This window comes from Calliphora vicina, chromosome 2 (genome assembly GCF_958450345.1).
Source record: "Calliphora vicina chromosome 2, idCalVici1.1, whole genome shotgun sequence".
NCBI lineage: Eukaryota > Metazoa > Arthropoda > Insecta > Diptera > Calliphoridae > Calliphora > Calliphora vicina.
Genome location: NC_088781.1, coordinates 26080177 through 26102452, shown reverse-complemented (window position 1 = coordinate 26102452; position 22276 = coordinate 26080177).

Here is a 22276-nt window from a genome sequence, read left to right as displayed (position 1 = left end):
TTCGATTGCTTAAAAACATGGACTGCAGCATTATCTTGTTGGAATATGCAAACTTCATCCAATTTTTTCATCCATAAATGAGAGAAGAGCATCTTCCAACAGTTCGTTATAAATGGCACGAAAACATATTTTCGACTTGCCAACTGCAGAAAACACTGCCCAAACCATAACACTGCCACCACCGAAATTACGTTTTGACATCCGAACATCGTTTGATCTCAAATCGTGCCAATGGTATGAGTATTAGTCAAGACCGTCTAAATTAAATTTTTTTCGTCAGAGAAAATTACTCATCTGTCCATTTCATATATTTTCTTGCGAATTTTAGACTATTTTCTTTATGGTGCTTATCGGCTTTTTCCATTTTATGTTTTCATCGTTTTCATGTGCAACCTGTTTGGAAGTCACTCTATCACACTATATGGTCGGTCAAACCCGACCATATAATACCCTACACTAAGTAAAAGAGCAAAAACATTTTTCTTTTAAAATTTCAATAATTTATATTTTTGAGTGATTTTCGGAAGTGGACCTTATATGGGGGCTATGACCAATTATGGACCGATCACCATGAAATTAGGTCGTGTGATTTATGTCTATATGAAAGTTCACTACGTTGAATTTTGTGAGTATACCAACATTTTTAAGTGATTTATGCACGTTGAAGTGATTTTCGGAAGCGGGTCTATATGGGAGCTATGACTAATTATGGACCGATCGTAACAAAATTTGGTGACATGAATTTTGTATACATAAAACTTATTTGGAGCGCAATTTGTGGAGATACATTTATAAATTAAACATTTATGACCGATAAAGTCCAATTTCGGGAGGACATTTGTATGGGGGCTAGGAGAAATAATGGACCGATTGCAGCCAGTTTTAATAGGCTTGGTTTCTGAGCCGAAAAAATAATACATATCAAATTTCATCGAAATATCTTCAAAATTGCGACACAAGGTTTACATGAACAGCCAGCCAGCCGACCAGACGGACGGACGGACATTGTTTAATCGACTCAGAAAGTGATTCTAAGTCGATCGATATATTTTAAGGTGGGTGTCAGACTAATATTTTTGGGCGTTACAAACATCTGCACAAACGCATAATACCCTCCCCACTATGGTGGTGTAGGGTATAAATATATTTTTATGTGAAAATAGCAAATTATTTGTTTTCAAAAAATCATGAAAAATCAAAAACTACAAAAAATTTTCAGATTTAATACTTTATCACAAAGCCACATGTAATAGGAAAAAATTGGTCATAAATATCGGTTGATTATTTTCGAAATTATTCACAATTAAGTGAATTCGCTCATTTTCATAAAATTTTAGTTTTTTGAAAAAGTTATATACAATTGAAATAAAATTTGAACTTTGAACCTTTATAAAAGATAAACCAAAGTCAATTTAAAATGTTTGAGCAACATTAAATTGTTTGTGACCATAAATATCCTATTTACCAGGTTTTGAAAAATTTTGAAACGGTCAAGTTCCAATGCCTTGTCTAAAAATGTTGTTTCCTCTCTATATTATTTATGAAAATTGTACTTCATCAATACAGTGAGATTTCTCTATTCCCATCAATCATTTAAATTGTTGTTCAACAACTTTTGCAATTGTTTATTGCAATTTAAAAAAAAGAAACACAATAAATATGCACAATTTTTCAATACTCTCCTGTTAGACATACTCATATTAGTAGAATAAATACTGGTATCAATATTTAAAATCAAACTAAAAATGTTGTTGAATTTTTATATTTTTTTTGTTTATTGATTTTAGTTTTTTTTTTTTTTTGTTCATAACTCATGTTCAAATATACTTGATGCGGAAGTTTAAATTGTTAGTGTTAGTGTATTTGTGTTTCTCTCTATGGAATCAACTATTTCCGTTGTACACAAATATATACATCTAACATAGATGCAGTATTACGTCAAAAAAGGGAAAATTTATCAAAATATTTGGTTTTCTATATTTTATATCTTGGTTATTTGTTTGTTTTGTCTTTCGTTCACAAACAAAACCAAAAAAAAAAAACTAAAAAAAAATTGTTGTTTGACTTTCCATTTTTAACGAAATATGAGTAAACTGGCAAATAATCAGAAATGAAGGATTAAGGTACGGAAATATGATGATGTGTCCCAATTGATTTTTGTTGATACTGGAAGGGGAATATATTGAACACATCTAACGTTTGTTATATGTTGCAGAAAAAATATTTTAGTTTCTTTTATGTCACAAAATATTGGAAATGCAGTGAAAAATATTCTTGCATTTCCAGAGGGCCATTTCAATATTAATTTTAGAATGAGTGGTTTGGGTTTGTGGTTAGATTGGCTTTTAAAATATTGTTTGATATATGAATATTAGGGTGGTTCTCTAAAAAAAATTTTTTCTAGGAAGCATAAAGTAATAACGGAGCCCAAAAATACGATAGTTAAAATAGTAATAAAAATTTAAAATTGATTGTTTTTTGATTTATAAAATATATTTGTCCAATTCACAATCGGTGTCGTTGCATTGTATCGTTTTAAGTCGTAATTGTTTATTAATGTTTTGTTTTTGTTTCGAAAAATTAGTTTGAAAAATATTTATGATATACAACGATACAACGCTACTACACCGATTGTGAATTGGACAAATGTTTTGGTACATGATTTATACATATATGATGTTTTTTAGTTATTGTTAAACTAAAAGAAACCATTTTTATGAAAGCTGCCATAAAATGTGTCCTATATTGTTAAAGAACAAAGTGGTTTATTTCCTTTAAATAAACCTGGTTATTTTAAATTGCAAATAAAACCACTAAGCAGTTTTAAAATTGTATTTTTTAAAAATTTAAAGAATAATCTAAATAGTCGCTCTCTTTTAATACACACACTGATAATACGGTGATGTTATGTCAAGCAGTGCTTACGATATACTGACTACTCAACTAAACAACTACACAGCGTCATCTTTTAGCAAATTCCACTATTATAATATTGGAATTTGCATGAATACATGAAATGCATATAAATAGTACTCGGTATACAATGCTGGTTCAAATTGAGCAAATGAGCGAATTCATTTCTGAAAATGAGCGAATTCACTTATTTGTGAATAACTTCGAAAATAATCCATGATTTTTATGATCGATATCTCATTTGATTTCTATTACATGTGTCTTTGCGATAAAGTAATAAATCTTAACAATTCTGCCATTTTCGATTATTCGTGATTTTTTTTTAAACAAAAAAATTTGCTATTTTCAAATAAAAAATATATTTTTGCTTCAATTTGTTATTATAACTCCGAAACTACTGAGCCGATTGAAACACAATAAATATACGAAAATTTGTAAATAGTATGGGTAAAAAGTTTTCTAAATTCAATCAATCGAAAGAAGAACATTAACTATTCAATTTTATTTATATCAAACAAAAAACTAAAACTTTGTGGAAATGAGCGAATTCACCTAATTGTGAATAAATTCGAAGATAAATCATAGATTTTTATGATCGATATCTCATTTGATTTCTATTACATGTGTCTTTGCGATAAAGTAATAAATCTTAACAATTCTACCCTTTTTTGAATTTTCATGATTTTTTTAAACACAAGAATTTGCTATTTTCACATAAAAAATATATTTTTTGCTTAAAATTGTTATTATAACTCCGAAACTACTGAGCCGATTGAAAAGCAATATATGTATGAAAATTTGTACGTAGCATGAGGAAAATGTTTTCTAAATTCAATCAATCGAAAGAAGAACTATTAAATTTTATGTATATCAAACAAAAAACTAAAATTTGGAGGAAATGAGCAAATTTACTTAATTGTGAATAAATTACAAAATAATCCATGGATTTTGATGACCGATATCTCACTTTGTTCCCGTTACATGTGGCTTTGCGCTAAAGTAATAAATCTGAAAAATTTTGCAGTTTTAGATTTTTCATGATTTTTTTAAAACAAAAAAAAATTTCTATTTTCAGATAAAAAATACACCACCATAGTGGGGAGGGTATTATGCGTTTGTGCAGATGTTTGTAACGCCCAAAAATATTAGTCTAACACCTTAAAGTATACCGATCGACTTAGAATCACTTTCTGAGTCGATTGTGAGCAGAATACAGGTCGCAATTTTGATGATATTTCGATCAAATTTGGTACATATTATTTTTTCGGCCCAAGGACCAATCCTAACTGGCGGAAATCGGTCCATTATTTCACCTAGCCCCCATACAAATGTCCTTCCGAAATTGGACTTTATCGGTCATAAATGTTTAATTTATAAATGTATCTCCACAAATTGGGCTGCAAATAAGTTTTGTATATACAAAATTGATGTCACCAAATTTTGTTACGATCGGTCCATAATTAGTCATAGCTCCCATATAGACCCGCTTCCAAAAATCACTTTAACGTGCATAAATCGCTTTAAAATGTTGGTATACTCACAGAATTCAACATAGTAAACTTTCATAGAGACATAAATCACACGATGTAATTTCATGGTGATCGGTCCGTAATTGGGCATAGCCCGCATATAAGGCCCGCTTCCGAAATTCCCTCAAAAATATAAATTATTGAAATTTTAAAAGAAATTTGTTTTTGCTCTTTTACTTAGTGTAGGGTATTATATGGTCGGGCTTGACCGACCATACTTTCTTACTTGTTTTTGCTTCAATTTGTTATTATAACTCCGAAACTACTGAACCGATTGAAACGCAATATATAAGCGGCTTGAAGATTATGTAAATCTCAATGTTTCTCAGTTTATTTTAATAATATCGGAGTAACCCTTGTGTTATTATTAATTATGTGGAGAAACGTCTAAAAAAAAAATTTATAATTTTACTTAAATTTTTTTTTAAAAAACCTCTCCATAGAATTTAAAATTTGGGCCATATTTGTAGTACTGGAACCACAATACATTAAAATTGTGTAGTAGTTTAAAAAGCTGGCGCAGAGTACAGGTCGCAATTTTGAAGATATTTCGATCAAATTTGGTACATATTACTTTTTCGGCCCAAGGACCAAGCCTATTGAAACTAGCTTAAATCGGTCCATTATTTCACTTAGCCCCCATACAAATGTCCCCTCGAAATTGGACTTTATCGGTCAGAAATGTTTAATTTAGCTATGTATCTACACAAATTTCGCTCCAAATAAGTTTTATATATACAAAATTCATGTCACCAAATTTTGTTACGATCGGTCCATAATTAGTCATAGCTCCCATATAGACCCGCTTCCGAAAATCACTTTAACGTGCATTAATCGCTTAAAATGTTGGTATACACACAAAATTCAACATAGTTAACTTTAATATAGACATAAATCACACGACCTAATTTTATGGTGATCGGTCCATAATTGGTCATAGCTCCGATATAAGGCCCACTTCCGAACATCACTCACGAATATAAATTATTGAAATTTTAAATGAAAAATATTTTTACTCATTTACTTGGTGTAGGGTATTATATGGTCTTTCTTACTTGTTTTATTTTTTTGCCTTGTGTTTCCACAGTGGTCTCTCAGAGCCTATAAAGCTGCTTCACATTTAATGTTGTCATACTTAAAAACAGAGTATAATCAACATTGTTTCTAGCTATAAGATTCTATAAATTTTCTTAATCGACTAAGAAGCATACTTGCTAACTTCATATGCTAAGTTCATTAATTTAAAACGTTGAAAAGTAACAACATTTCTAAAGCTATTAATAGTTTTAATTTAATTTGCAAGCATTTATTAAATAAAATGTTTATGAACTTCTATAAAAACCAAACTAAAGTAAAATTCGAAATTCTGGACAACTATACTCTAAAGAGTTAAGTTTAAAAAAAAAAAATTTTATAAAAAATTTTCATTGTGTTCCATACAAATTTCAATATATAAGAAGTTGTTATCAAATTTTTTAATTAAAAAGAGTATTTTAATACATATTTATTGATACTTAGAAAGAGGTTTTCATTTTCCTTTCCACTTTTATAAAACATGTTTAATTTTCCAAGTGACAACCCAACACAAATGTTCACATAATCGTATATAAAATATTGCGAAACACAAAAGTTTAGTGGTATTATTTCTCTAAAACTCAATTCTATTTATTTGATTTTTTCCACAGAACAAAACCAAAGTACGCTCGCATACCCACACACACACATTAGAAAAACTACCATTATCCGATTCCCACTGCATTTAAACAGTCTATGACGATTAAAGTATCAACAGTATTTCGATTTTTTTTTATTTTTTTCGATTAAAAAAAAATCCTACAACCAAATGAAAATTTTAACAATGCAACATGTGTGCTGACATGGATATTTTTGTCATAGAATTTACACACACACATATATAGATATGAGAAAAATCAAAAATTTTGGTTAATCGTTTAAACTAGATTTTGGAAATGACATATATCGGTAGACCATAGAAAAAAACGCACCGAAATCTCAGATTATGGGTTATGGTAATTTATTAGATTATGGTAATTTTAAAAAAATATTGTTTAAAACTTACAAGAGTAGGTATATCTTGTTGAAGGTTGATCATTATATTGATATCGGTACTAACATAATTGAATATAGCTGCCAAAGAAGGCCTACTTACGAGAATCTTTAATAAATGTTGGTATCTACTAAAGCCCTGCATAAGCAACTCTATTTGTCACCCATAACGAGTAATCCATTGCTTTGCACTCAACTCATTTTTTGTTTTGAATATTATTTACAAAGTGTACGTGATTTTAATAATTCAAATTTTTGTTCTACTCAATCATTGCGAGTATTATTATGTATGTGCACGTCTACATTCAAATCGAGTAAGTAAACAACTTACGTACATATATTAAAAGAATACGGAATAAATATTCTGATTCGATTGAATCGAGTTTTAAATGCCAAAAGAAAAATAATTAAATAAATCAAAAAACATGAAATCGCAAAATAATTTAAAAATGGAAAACAGTGGGGTCCTTAAAAAGCTTTTGTCCGTCAAGATGGAATACTTTCTGTTATCTGTTGTCGTCATTAAAAAGCAATTGGGACGAAATTGTTTTCATATTACAAGAAAGGCATGATTTAAGAAATATAACTGCTATTTTGAATACAATTTGACCCCTTGAAGAAGCCTCGAAGATACTAGAGGGAGAGAAATATTCAACAGTTCATTTGATCTGCATTTATATAAACAGCCTTCTAAAGAATTGCGCTGAAAAAAATGAGGATATAAGTATTGCCCAGGCTTTGAAAAGCAAGCTTAGGCACTACTTGGAAACTGTCGTTTTTTCTAATTTGACCATCTGCCATCGAGTTGCACTATTTCTGTTCCCACCTACAAACAAATTGCTAAGTTTCTCTGAAGAAGATCGAAATCTTATAAAATTGAAATGTATTGAGTTGATGCAAAGCCTAGTACAGAATTGTGAGCCTATGACAGCACCACAACAACTATCAGTAGCCCCAATCTCATCGAAAAATTTAGAACTGTTTTCACAATTAATTCGATCATCTGATTTTCAAACCAACGAGGATTTAGTGGCCTCATAGTTGAGACGATACGAAAACACCGAAGTGTCCTTTTTTGATGATTTCGACATACTAAGTGGTGGTATTCGCATAAGAACGACTTCCCCTTTTTACACAAATTGAGCTGCCGAATCTTAGCAATACCTGCAAGCAGCTTGTGGGAAGTGAGCCTTATATGAGTCCAAATAAAATTTTATATAAATAAGTTTCATATAGAAAGAAATCACACGACCTATTTGGTGTATGACATCAAAAATGCGGGATCTACACCAGATGACACTATACGGAATCGATAAGTTGCCTGAAAGATGGATTGATTAGATTTATATTGTAAAAATGTTTCAAAATAAAAGCTAAAAAAATCTCGAATTTTTAAGCGATTGGTCCATTGATCCCATATATCTGTCAGTTGACTCCTGTCAAAGTTTGTGATGCCGAGCGATCTGGGCGCCCAGCTGAGGTTACTTCACCTGAAACAATTGAAAAAATATCACGATATGGTATTGACCGAACGAAGATTGAAAGTGGAAGAAAAATTAATCTCACATGGCTCAGTGGTATCAATTTTGAATGATCACTTTGGTATGAGAAAGCTTTGCGCAAGATTGCTACCGAGTTTTCTCATAATCGGGTGCACAAAACAGTACACACATGTGCAGTTTCAATTGTAGGCTACGAAATGCTCCTTATTCACCCTATTCTCCGGATTTAGTCCCAAGTGATCCATTCTTATTTCCAAACCTGAAGAGATATCTCGGCGGAAAGAGATTTTACTCCAACGAAAAAATCATCTCACAGAAAATACCTAAATTGATGACCTCGCCAAATCTAAATTTTTGGAAGGAAAAAATAAAATAATTTTTTATCCAAAAACCTGTGTTTCATTTAAAAAGGCAAGGACTTTTTGACCAAACCTCGTACGCTGATGGTTCCAAACGAGTTCTATGAAGTGGCAGAATTTTAATTTAACTCAAGCTAAAGCATTATTTTTTAAAAAAAATTGGTTTTTCAAATTTAAACTAACATGCGCGCAATGAGAAAAATTATTAACGCGAACTGTTTTACCATGCGTAAAGCTATATATAGACGGTTGCCAGATCTTACAATGTTGAGACATATAGAAATGTACTGAATTATTAGCAAAAGGAAAGTTGTCAGTTCAGACGATTGCAAGAAAACCTTACAATTTCATTGTCAGACAGTAAATTTATCTGCCAACAAAAATTGTCACTTCACACGGTTGTCAGATGATTGTATGACATAAATAGCTAAATCTATTGCTAGACATTGCCAGAACTGTCAAGTCTGTGCCTTTTCCTGATTTTTTTCTTCTGAATTTGTCCAAATTGCAATTGGAAGGTGTGCAGAGATTTACCCATTTTCCATTTTCCATTATCCTTGTGACTTCTGTGATCTTTTGACTTAAAATATTTACTTCGCCGTGCCACAACTTCTTGGGTAGGATTTTTGCTTCGGCCTTGATTTTATACCGCCTTCAGAGCCTGTTGTGGACTGAATAAGAAAAGTCAAGTCAATTGACACATAATGATGCAGGTTTCATTAATTGAAATGTCGCTATCCATTTTTTTATTTAATTTGTTTTCTAATTTTGCTTTACTTTTATTTTTTAATATTATTAATACGAACCATAGAGAAAATATACATAGAGCGGAAACTCTTCTGTCAAAGACCTAACTCAGTTGTCAAAAACCTAAGTGGTGAGAATGTATTAGTAAAAAAAACTATGTGAAAACTAAAACAACACTCGTATATGTAACTTTTTTGAGTAATTTTTTTGTTTGAGTTTTTTTCTAGTTTCCGCTCTATGTTCCTCTATGATACGAACTTTTATCTGCTTTTATATGGTCTGACAATAGTGCCATTGTAAAAAGTGCCTGTTCAAACGATTGTCAGATGTCTGACAATATTTTTTGTCTTATAATGTACTGACAATGCTTTTTCTGACAAAGTTGCGAGACAAACATTTTAAGTTCACACAGTTGTTAGAAATTTTCTGAACATTTGTATGAAGATTTTGTAAGATCTGACAACTATCATTATGTAGCTTAAGCAACTACAAAATGGCGTCGTGTCATGAGAAACAAATTTCAAAATATTTTTTTGTAAAATTTTTTGATTTTCCTCATATGTATATTTTAACATAGATAACTACATACACTGACACCTAAATATTCCAATACAATGAGAAACAGCTATTTTTCAATGCCCTGCCTTTGTGAGTGTGTATGAGTATGAGTTTGTATCTGTGTGGATTTTTGTGTGGAACACACACACACTCGAACCACACAAACGTGTTTTTTTCCAGCCATTGAATAATTCACCAAAAATATTTTACGGCTAAACGTATAGTATGTATGAAACAAATTTAGATAAACATTATAAAAGGCGAATGAACAATGATGATGATGATGTTGTTGCAGTAATATTGTTTAAATTACACAGTTATAAAATTTAATATTGCAACCAAAATTGCATTTAGGATCATAACTTATGAAGTATAACAAAAAAAATAATAATAAAGTCATGGTTAGAAAGTATTTGCATTTTGGGCATTTTAATAGTTCATTTAGAAACTAAATTATACGGCAATAATTTTCCCAAAGGCACTTTAGCATTAAATGCTCTGTGGTGTGTATATTAGAAGCTTTAACAGAGACTGAATTTAAAAAACTTTAAACTAAAAGGCAAAAAAAAAATTAGCTTCCTGTCCTTAGTTTTTGTGTGTGATGGCAAAAAGCCTCTTAAAATTTCTAAAACAAGACACACCAATTTTCCCATAAAAACGCAAATTTCCTTACAACACTTACTGTCAGGTTTTAAAGTCATTCTTAATGACGAAAAGTTTTAGCAAGCGTTGCAGAAAGAGAGAGAGAGACAGAGTGAAGGAGAGTGTGAACAAAATTGGGTTAAACCATCAAAATGGTTTTGATGAATCGACGGCATTCGTTGCTGTTTAATTGCTTGTAGACGAACGCATTCACTACTGCAATTATGTGCATTTGCTAATACACTTTTACACAAAGCCCGAACACATTCAAACAGAGTGAGTGACTCACTTACTCACACAGTCTGAGCAGCAGGCAGTTATATTTAAGTAGGATGGCCCTTATATTGGACAAATGCTGAAAATTTGAGCAAAATCAGACAATAGTTAAAGGTGGCACATTTTATTTGATGTTTCGAGTTTGGGATCAAAGTGGCAAGATTTTCCAAAAAAAAATAATGGAATTGAATGTTGAAAAAATCAAATTGAAAAAACATTTTTGTACTTCATTTACCAATATTATAAATTATAAAATTTTTAGCCTCATTTTCTCAATGTACTATCAATTAAAATAATTTTTGTATGAGAACTGTCGGTATATCGGATAAAAAATAACCAAAGATTGAGAAAATGGGGCTAAATAAATTTTAATGAAAGACAACGATTTCATACAGCCAATGAATGATTTAGAAACAGCGGCTTCAAAAACTTTTGTCGTTGTGAAAAATTTCTTTGGAATTCAGAAGGCCGAATATTACGAGGAATTTGTTATACACTGGTGCATATTCCTATAAACGCACTTAATTTTTCTGTATTTTTGTTATATCTTTGTTGTTCTCATCCAAAAGCAAAATTTAACTTTTTTAATGAGAGACAAATTAATGGTGCTTTTTGAAAGTAAACTAGTTTTTTTTCTTATTCTTGTTGTTTGTCTTAATTATGCGATCATAAGTGGTGCTGTTTTAAGTGGAAGATTCGTATAAACGCAGACGTGAAATTAGTTTTTAAAAAAGTTACCAAAAATAAAATATTATCAATTTTAGTTTTTTTCAACCAAAGGTAAGTTTCTAATAGTAACATCTCAATTTACTGCAACTTTTTCTATTTGAATCAATAAATTTCATCACTTTTAAAGATGCCCAAGGGAACTTTTTTGTCCGATCAGGAAAAGATTCAAATTAAATTTTTTCACGACCAAGGATGTTCCAATAGAGAAATTGGACGTAAAATCTATCATTCGGAAAGTGTGGTGCAAAATTTCTTTAAGAGAGGTCAAAATTATGAAGTTCGCAAACCTACAAAGGGAAATACAAAACTAACAAGAAGACAATTTAATCTAATAAAACAAGAAGCAACCCACAACAAATTGAATTCCACACAAATAAAGAATAAATTGAACTTCCAGTGACTTTCAAACACGTTGCACATGAAAACGATGTAAACATAAAATGGAAAAAACAGAAATGTAAACCAATGCTAAAAAGCACCATAAAGAAAATCGTCTAAAATTCTCAAGAAAATATATGAAATGGACAGATGAGTGGAAAAAAGTAATTTTCTCTGACGAAAAAAAATTTAATTTAGACGGTCCTGACTCATACTCATGCTATTGGCACGATTTGAGATCAAACGATGTTCGGATGTCAAAACGTAATTTCGTTGGTGGCAGTCTTATGGTTTGGCCAGCGTTTTCTGCAGTTTGCAAGTCGAAAATATGTTTTGTTCCGGCAAAAATGAATAGTGCGATTTATAACGAACTGTTGGAACTGTCTCTCATTTATGGATAAAAAAATGGATGAAGATTGCATATTGCAACAAGATAATACTGCAATCCATGTTTCTAAGCAATCGAAATCTTGGTTTAATGAACATAGCATTCCCCTGTTGGACTGGCCGGCTTGTAGTCCGGACTTAAACCCAATGGAGAACATTTCCCGTAAAGTTTATGCAAATAATGCCCAGAATGAATGGATAATGACTGTGACAGAGCTGAAACTAAGAATTAAACAAGTCTGGGAGGAAATTGATTAAAATCTGCTTAAAATATTAGTGGAATCAATGCCAGACCGTATTTTTGAAACAATCCATAACAAAGATCATCCACACATTATTAATAACTAGCATAACCCGGTGCACTTCGCTACCCCTAACCTAGTAAAATTAAAAAAAAAATATGAATGGAAATACGAAAATAAGAATCTCTCAATTACAGTTCACTTGATATTTGAAAATAACTAACTAATTTTGTATGGGAGATACCACTCCACTGCTCTGATCGCACCGATTTTTAAACCTTTTATGTAAATATCAAGATTAGCTAAACTTCGAACAGGGAATAAATTCGTTTTTAGCTAACCTCCGAAGAATGAATAAATTGATTGATACAGAGTTTAAATTCTTTTAGAATTATAAATAGTTCTCCAGATATTCAAAATTAATTATTTACTTTGTGCCACAACCACTAATGCAATCCCGACCATTTTCAGACAATCTGTGTAAAATGGTAAGAGAGCTATGCGGACAAAGTTTGAATAACTTTGCAATTATTACTTTGTATTTAATTATCCTTTTCCGATCCCTCCCATTTTGGGTGATATGCCCTCTAATCTAATTCCATCTATATTCAGCTAAACTCCGCACAGTAATAAGAAATTAATTCGCTAAAAGTTTAAACACTTTTACAATTATAGTTCTACAGATATTCGAAATGAATTATATACTTTGTATAGGGTGTGCCACGCGCACTATTCCAATCCCGAACAATTTCAGCGAAACTATGCAAAATTATAAAATAGCCATTTAGACTAAGTTTGAAGAATCTTGCAATTATAGTTCACAAAATATTTAGAAATAACTACTATGTACTTTGTATGGGAGACCACTCACCATTTTTCCGACCCGTGTTGTTTTGGATTAAAATTCATGCAGTGAGAAGTAATTGATTCGTATAAAGATTGAAAACCGTCACAATTTAATATATAGTTCTGCACATTTTATAAAATAACTATTTACTTGTATGTACAATTACATATTTAACCCCATATGCATAGACAGTTTTTAAATTTGTCAAAGGTTTATAAAACAAATTTTGAATGGAAATTTTGTTATATAAACCTTTGATAGTTAGAAAATACAAAAAACACCTTCAAAATATATTTTTTAAGGCGACTTTAAATTACTAAGGTCTTCTTCTTTGTTTGCTATAACAACTCTCACTTAAAACAGAGCGAAATCAATACAGTTTAATTGTTTCTCTTATTTATTTACAACAACAAATTGGACAAACATGCATTGCTTTGTTTACTTTTTAGCTTAAGGTTCACATGTACACGTTTTTGCATATGTATTAGTAACATCTTTAAACGCTTATAACTCCTAAAAAAACTAAACCGATTTCAATAAAATATATATTCTGCACTTCTGTGAATAAATCCCTTTAAAATGGTATATATCTTGCCGAAATTCAATGTATAATGTGAGCGTAAAAGGGGTCTAAAGAAATCGACTTGCCTATTAATATTATGATGATGCTACAGTGACCCATAAATTAAAGTGCGTTTATAGGAAAACACCCTTAAAAATGGCTGTTAATCTCGAAAATTAAGTAAACAAAAATAAATAAAGTACAAATGAATTTTAAGTGAAGTCATAATTAATTTAATAAACAAATTTGTAGCCCCCTAAATATGTTCATGTTTAATTTTTACAATCTTTTTAAAAAAAAGTAGTGTGCGTTTATATTAATATGCACCAGTGTATAGCAATCATATCCAGAGAGAAAGAATTTAGAACTTGGCGTAATAACCAAAACGCAGAAGCTGAATCTTTACGCAAAAAGGCGAGATCCTCGTATGTCAATGTACTAAGGCGCGAAAAAACTCTATGGAGCAACGCCTTCATACTAAAGTTTTTTTGCTCCCCGGATTCACTGACCCGGTTGATAAAGCACCTTTTAGCTGAATTATTCGCAAGCAATTTTCACTTGCCGGAAAGTGATGAACCACAGCCCGAACTCGAAAGAGTATTAGTGAATATGACAAGTATATTCGTTCGAGGTCCTGCTGTTGAAAGGGTTTTATCGGATCTCAACGTAAATATGTTAAGGTCCAGATGGCATACCAGCGCTAGTCTCGAAGTAGTGCTCTTCTACGTTAGCTCATCCATTAGCTAACCTTTCCAGCACTTTATTTCGTGCCGGCGTATTTGCTGGACATTGGATGGTTGCTAATGTCATGCCAATTTCTAAAAAGGTAGAGGCTAATAACACTGAAAATTATATTCCTATAGCAATTTGTTCTGAACTTTCTAAAGTAATGAAGATTATGGAAACTACCATCTGGTTAAATATTTGGCCAATAACGTACTTAAAGACCACCAGTATGGCTTTTGTAGAGGACGCTCTATAGGAGACTATCCATCCTATTGGAAAAATGGTGTCATTACTTTCAACGTTTTGGCTAAAGAAAAGTGGTGGCTGTAGATATTTCGAAGGCGTTCGATAGACTGTGTCATGGTGCACTTTTATCAAACCTTGTTGCTTTTGGTGTCGGTAATAACTTCTCAAGATTTATATCGAGCTTTCTCAGAGATAGCACTATTAAAGTTGTTATATATGGGATCCGCAAGGCTCCGTTCTTTCTCCTACTCTATTCCTTATTTTTCTAAATGACCGTCTATGTCAAACTTCCAATCCTGTCTATTATTTTGCATTTGACAGCAACATTTGCCATTCATATTCATTCTGTTAAGGACCAAGCCTATCGGAGATTGGGGCAATGAGGCAAAACATGACTGATTCCCTTAATCGGAACCTTGTGACAAGAATCAAGTGTTGCATGTTGAAACAAAAACGAACGACAGACCATGTCGCTTTACTGTATTTATTGTGTAAATACGCTCTAGATGACGCTCTAGTCGGTTTGGACTATAAAGCGGGTCAGACAAAACTTCCCAACCAATTAATTTTAAATACTTTTTAACAGGTATTGAAACATGTGGCCTAGCGTTGTCATGATGGAATATTACGGTTTCATGTCGGGGGGTTTTACGGCCACCCAATCAGTGGTATTTGGTACAGGTTCCCTGTGAAGGTCTGGTCAAATTTCAGAAGCTCATAGTAAATAATAGGACCCTTTTGCTTCCACAAAATAGAGAGCGTTAACTAAGCGCCATGTATATTTGGCTGTGGTGTCGATTCGGCTGATTGGCAGAGCATCACTTACGATCTCTTATGATTCGGGTCATCGCAATAAATCCATTTTTCATCGCAAGTAATGATTCGGTGCAAAAATTATTTTATTTTATAGCGTTTCGGACATTAAAAATCGTCTTTCAAGGTCTCTCGGCTTTAATGTGTTAAAATTGCAGCTTGAATAGCTCCCATCGATTTTGAAAGTTCTTCATCTCTCGCACGTTGACTACAAAATTAAAAATCATATTTCTGATACAATAACAAAATACATTGACTAACTTGTGTTTTGTTTTAATCTGACTCCAGTTTTTGACAATAATGTCTCGTTATGCTCATATTTTCAGTATTTCATTTATAAATGACGGAGAACAATTATATCTAAAGAACATCGCAAATTGAATAAATCCAAAATAAAAGGCACCCTAATACTGAGACATTGACATGGACACTCATTTACTTCATTATACCGTTTTACAATTTGTCACTCATTGTAAAAGTAAATGCAATTTTCAAAATGACTGTTATGGCTCCCCAGTGAATACTTATACACAGATGGATGTAATAAAGTAGAGGTAGCATGGAGTGTATACGGAATGCCTTACAGTGGATGCTTGGAATTTGAAAATGTAAATTTACATAAGAAATCAGAATACGCAAAATTCATTTATAATACATTTCTATATTATTTTACCAAAATCTATTTTACATAGAAATAGCAATCTTAATGTCCATTTTAAATAGCTTTCACAGCAGATAAGTATTCTTTCAGTTAATTTAAAGTCTAACGGTACGTATGCAAATCCATAGCACATCCTTACATTCATATGTTGCATAAATAAAATGATATTAATACTCTACGACCACTACTAGCGTATTACCATGAATAAAACTGTATCGCATTTAGTGTATGTAAATGTGTAAAACCATAAATATAAGGGTATCCTGGCCACAAGTAAGTGTTAAGGGGTAAAACGAAACATCAAAGTTACCCTCAATCCTGTGAAACAAACACACCAGCGCAAATTCCGCAGTTTGGTCAATTTATTATATTAATATTGCCTGGGAGCCTTTTAAAGATGACCACTAACAACAGTCACCAACAGAGGCGAGACTAAACGGAAATTGAAATTTTACAGCAATTTTGGTGAATGTAATCAAAATGTCAATGTTTAAACAAATTAATGGACATATTGCTGCAGGTTTTAAATACTTTAATATGTTATTGTTTTAATGGCACAACCATGCACAAGTAATTATTGTGGTAAATTAATTTTTATTGTTTCCCCTGGAGTTGTGTTTTTATTTACATAATTTGAAAATTTAATTTCTAATTCAACTTAATATTTCATTTATGTAGATTTACATAAATTATATTTTAAATAAAATTAATTTAATAAATAAAACGAATGACTTTTATATGATGCATATTTACATATAGTGCAAGAATGTTGTAACTCAAAGCTTAAAATTTTTGAAGTTGTACAATAATGTTTTAGATAATCTATTTAGACCACTATTTACTGACTTATAGCCACGTTTGTGTTTTAGATAATTCTCATATGAAAAATCGGTTTTTGATATAAAATATAAGTGATCACAGATGATCATCCTTTTTCTATTTGGACCACTATTTACTGACCTATAGCCACCTTTATGTTTTAAATAATTTTCATATGAATAATAGATTTTTGGTATAAAATATAAGTGATCACAGATGATCGTCCATTTTCTATTTGGACCACAGACTTATAGCCACTTTTATGTTTTGGATAATTTTCATATGAAAAATCGATGTTTGGTATAAAATATAAGTGATCACAGATGATCGTCCATTTTCTATTTGGACCACTATTTACTGACTTATAGCCACTTTTATGTTTTGGATAATTTTCATATGAAAAATCGATGCTTGGTATAAAATATAAATGATCACAGATGATCGTCCTTTTTCTATTTGGACCACTATTTACTGACTTTTAGCCACTTTTATGTTTTGGATAATTTTCAGATGAAAAATCGATGTTTGGTATAAAATATAAGTGATCACAGATGATCGTCCTTTTTCTATTTGGACCACTATTTACTGACTTATAGAAACTTTTATGTTTTGGATAATTTTCATATGAAAAATAGATGTTTGGTACAAAATATAAGTGATCACAGATGATCGTCCTTTTTCCATTTGGACCACTATTTACTGAGTTATAGCCACTTTTATGTTCTGGATAATTTTCATATGAAAAATCGATGTTTGGTATAAAATATAAGTGATCACAGATGATCGTCCTTTTTCCATTTGGACCACTATTTACTGAGTTATAGCCACTTTTATGTTTTGGATAATTTTCATATGAAAAATCGATGTTTGGTATAAAATATAAGTGATCACAGATGATCGTCCTTTTTTCATTTGGACCACTATTTACTGACTTATAGCCACTTTTATGTTTTGGATAATTTTCATATGAAAAATCGATGTTTGGTATAAAATATAAGTGATCACAGATGATCGTCCTTTTTCTATTTGGACCACTATTTACTTACTTATAGCCACTTTTATGTTTTGGATAATTTTCATATGAAAAATCGATGTTTGGTATAAAATATAAGTGATCACAGATGATCGTCCTTTTTCCATTTGGACCACTATTTACTGAGTTATAGCCACTTTTATGTTTTGGGTAATTTTCATATGAAAAATCGATGTTTGGTATAAAATATAAGTGATCACAGATGATCGTCCTTTTTCTATTTGGACCACTATTTACTTACTTATAGCCACTTTTATGTTTTGGATAATTTTCATATGAAAAATCGATGTTTGGTATAAAATATAAGTGATCACAGATGATCGTCCTTTTTCCATTTGGACCACTATTTACTGAGTTATAGCCACTTTTATGTTGAATCGATGTTTGGTATAAAATATAAGTGATCACAGATGATCGTCCTTTTTCCATTTGGACCACTATTTACTGAGTTATAGCCACTTTTATGTTTTGGATAATTTTCATATGAAAAATCGATGTTTGGTATAAAATATAAGTGATCACAGATGATCGTCCTTTTTCCATTTGGACCACTATTACTGAGTTATAGCCACTTTTATGTTTTGGATAATTTTCATATGAAAAATCGATGTGTGGTATAAAATATAAGTGATCACAGATGATCGTCCTTTTTCCGTTTGGACCGCTATTTACTGACTTATAGCCACTTTTATGTTTTGGATAATTTTCATATGAAAAATCGATTTTTGGTTGGAATATAAGTGATCACAGATGATCGTCCTTTTTCTATTTGGACCACTATTTACTGACTTATAGCCACTTTTATGTTTTGGAAAATTTTCATATGAAAAATCGATGTTTGGTATAAAATATAAGTGATCACAGATGATCGTCCTTTTTCTATTTGGACCACTATTTATTGACTTATAGCCACTTTTATGTTTTGGATAATTTTCATATGAAAAATCGATTTTTGGTAAAAAATATAAGTGATCACAGATGAACGTCCTTTTTCCATTTGGACCACTATTTACTGACTTATAGCCACTTTTATGTTTTGGATAATTTTCATATGAAAAATCGATGTTTGGTATAAAATATAAGTGATCACAGATGTTTTGGATAATTTTCATATGAAAAATCGATGTTTGGTATAAAATATAAGTGATCACAGATGATCGTCCTTTTTCTATTTGGACCACTATTTATTGACTTATAGCCACTTTTATGTTTTGGATAATTTTCATATGAAAAATCGATTTTTGGTAAAAAATATAAGTGATCACAGATGATCGTCCTTTTTCCGTTTGGACCACTATTTACTGACTTATAGCCACTTTTATGTTTTGGATAATTTTCATATGAAAAATCGATGTTTGGTATAAAATATAAGTGATCACAGATGTTTTGGATAATTTTCATATGAAAAATCGATGTTTGGTATAAAATATAAGTGATCACAGATGATCGCCCTTTTTCCGTTTGGACCACTATTTACTGAGTTATAGCCACTTTTATGTTTTGGATAATTTTCATATGAAAAATCGATGTTTGGTATAAAATATAAGTGATCACAGATGATCGTCCTTTTTCCGTTTGGACCACTATTTACTGAGTTATAGCCACTTTTATGTTTTGGATAATTTTCATATGAAAAATCGATGTTTGGTATAAAATATAAGTGATCACAGATGATCGTCCTTTTTCTATTTGGACCACTATTTACTGACTTATAGCCACTTTTATGTTTTGGATAATTTTCATATGAAAAATCGATGTTTGGTATAAAATATAAGTGATCACAGATGATCGTCCTTTTTTCATTTGGACCACTATTTACTGACTTATAGCCACTTTTATGTTTTGGATAATTTTCATATGAAAAATCGATGTGTGGTATAAAATATAAGTGATCACAGATGATCGTCCTTTTTCCGTTTGGACCGCTATTTACTGACTTATAGCCACTTTTATGTTTTGGATAATTTTCATATGAAAAATCGATTTTTGGTTGGAATATAAGTGATCACAGATGATCGTCCTTTTTCTATTTGGACCACTATTTACTGACTTATAGCCACTTTTATGTTTTGGAAAATTTTCATATGAAAAATCGATGTTTGGTATAAAATATAAGTGATCACAGATGATCGTCCTTTTTCTATTTGGACCACTATTTATTGACTTATAGCCACTTTTATGTTTTGGATAATTTTCATATGAAAAATCGATTTTTGGTAAAAAATATAAGTGATCACAGATGATCGTCCTTTTTCCATTTGGACCACTATTTACTGACTTATAGCCACTTTTATGTTTTGGATAATTTTCATATGAAAAATCGATGTTTGGTATAAAATATAAGTGATCACAGATGATCGTCCTTTTTCCATTTGGACCACTATTACTGAGTTATAGCCACTTTTATGTTTTGGATAATTTTCATATGAAAAATCGATGTGTGGTATAAAATATAAGTGATCACAGATGATCGTCCTTTTTCCGTTTGGACCGCTATTTACTGACTTATAGCCACTTTTATGTTTTGGATAATTTTCATATGAAAAATCGATTTTTGGTTGGAATATAAGTGATCACAGATGATCGTCCTTTTTCTATTTGGACCACTATTTACTGACTTATAGCCACTTTTATGTTTTGGAAAATTTTCATATGAAAAATCGATGTTTGGTATAAAATATAAGTGATCACAGATGATCGTCCTTTTTCTATTTGGACCACTATTTATTGACTTATAGCCACTTTTATGTTTTGGATAATTTTCATATGAAAAATCGATTTTTGGTAAAAAATATAAGTGATCACAGATGATCGTCCTTTTTCCATTTGGACCACTATTTACTGACTTATAGCCACTTTTATGTTTTGGATAATTTTCATATGAAAAATCGATGTTTGGTATAAAATATAAGTGATCACAGATGATCGTCCTTTTTCCATTTGGACCACTATTTACTGAGTTATAGCCACTTTTATGTTTTGGATAATTTTCATATGAAAAATCGATGTTTGGTATAAAATATAAGTGATCACAGATGATCGTCCTTTTTCCGTTTGGACCACTATTTACTGACTTATAGCCACTTTTATGTTTTGGATAATTTTCATATGAAAAATCGATGTTTGGTATAAAATATAAGTGATCACAGATGTTTTGGATAATTTTCATATGAAAAATCGATGTTTGGTATAAAATATAAGTGATCACAGATGATCGTCCTTTTTCCGTTTGGACCACTATTTACTGAGTTATAGCCACTTTTATGTTTTGGATAATTTTCATATGAAAAATCGATGTTTGGTATAAAATATAAGTGATCACAGATGATCGTCCTTTTTCCGTTTGGACCACTATTTACTGAGTTATAGCCACTTTTATGTTTTGGATAATTTTCATATGAAAAATCGATGTTTGGTATAAAATATAAGTGATCACAGATGATCGTCCTTTTTCTATTTGGACCACTATTTACTGACTTATAGCCACTTTTATGTTTTGGATAATTTTCATATGAAAAATCGATGTTTGGTATAAAATATAAGTGATCACAGATGATCGTCCTTTTTTCATTTGGACCACTATTTACTGACTTATAGCCACTTTTATGTTTTGGATAATTTTCATATGAAAAATCGATGTGTGGTATAAAATATAAGTGATCACAGATGATCGTCCTTTTTCCGTTTGGACCGCTATTTACTGACTTATAGCCACTTTTATGTTTTGGATAATTTTCATATGAAAAACCGATTTTTGGTTGGAATATAAGTGATCACAGATGATCGTCCTTTTTCTATTTGGACCACTATTTACTGACTTATAGCCACTTTTATGTTTTGGAAAATTTTCATATGAAAAATCGATGTTTGGTATAAAATATAAGTGATCACAGATGATCGTCCTTTTTCTATTTGGACCACTATTTATTGACTTATAGCCACTTTTATGTTTTGGATAATTTTCATATGAAAAATCGATTTTTGGTAAAAAATATAAGTGATCACAGATGATCGTCCTTTTTCCATTTGGACCACTATTTACTGACTTATAGCCACTTTTATGTTTTGGATAATTTTCATATGAAAAATCGATGTTTGGTATAAAATATAAGTGATCACAGATGATCGTCCTTTTTCCATTTGGACCACTATTTACTGAGTTATAGCCACTTTTATGTTTTGGATAATTTTCATATGAAAAATCGATGTTTGGTATAAAATATAAGTGATCACAGATGAT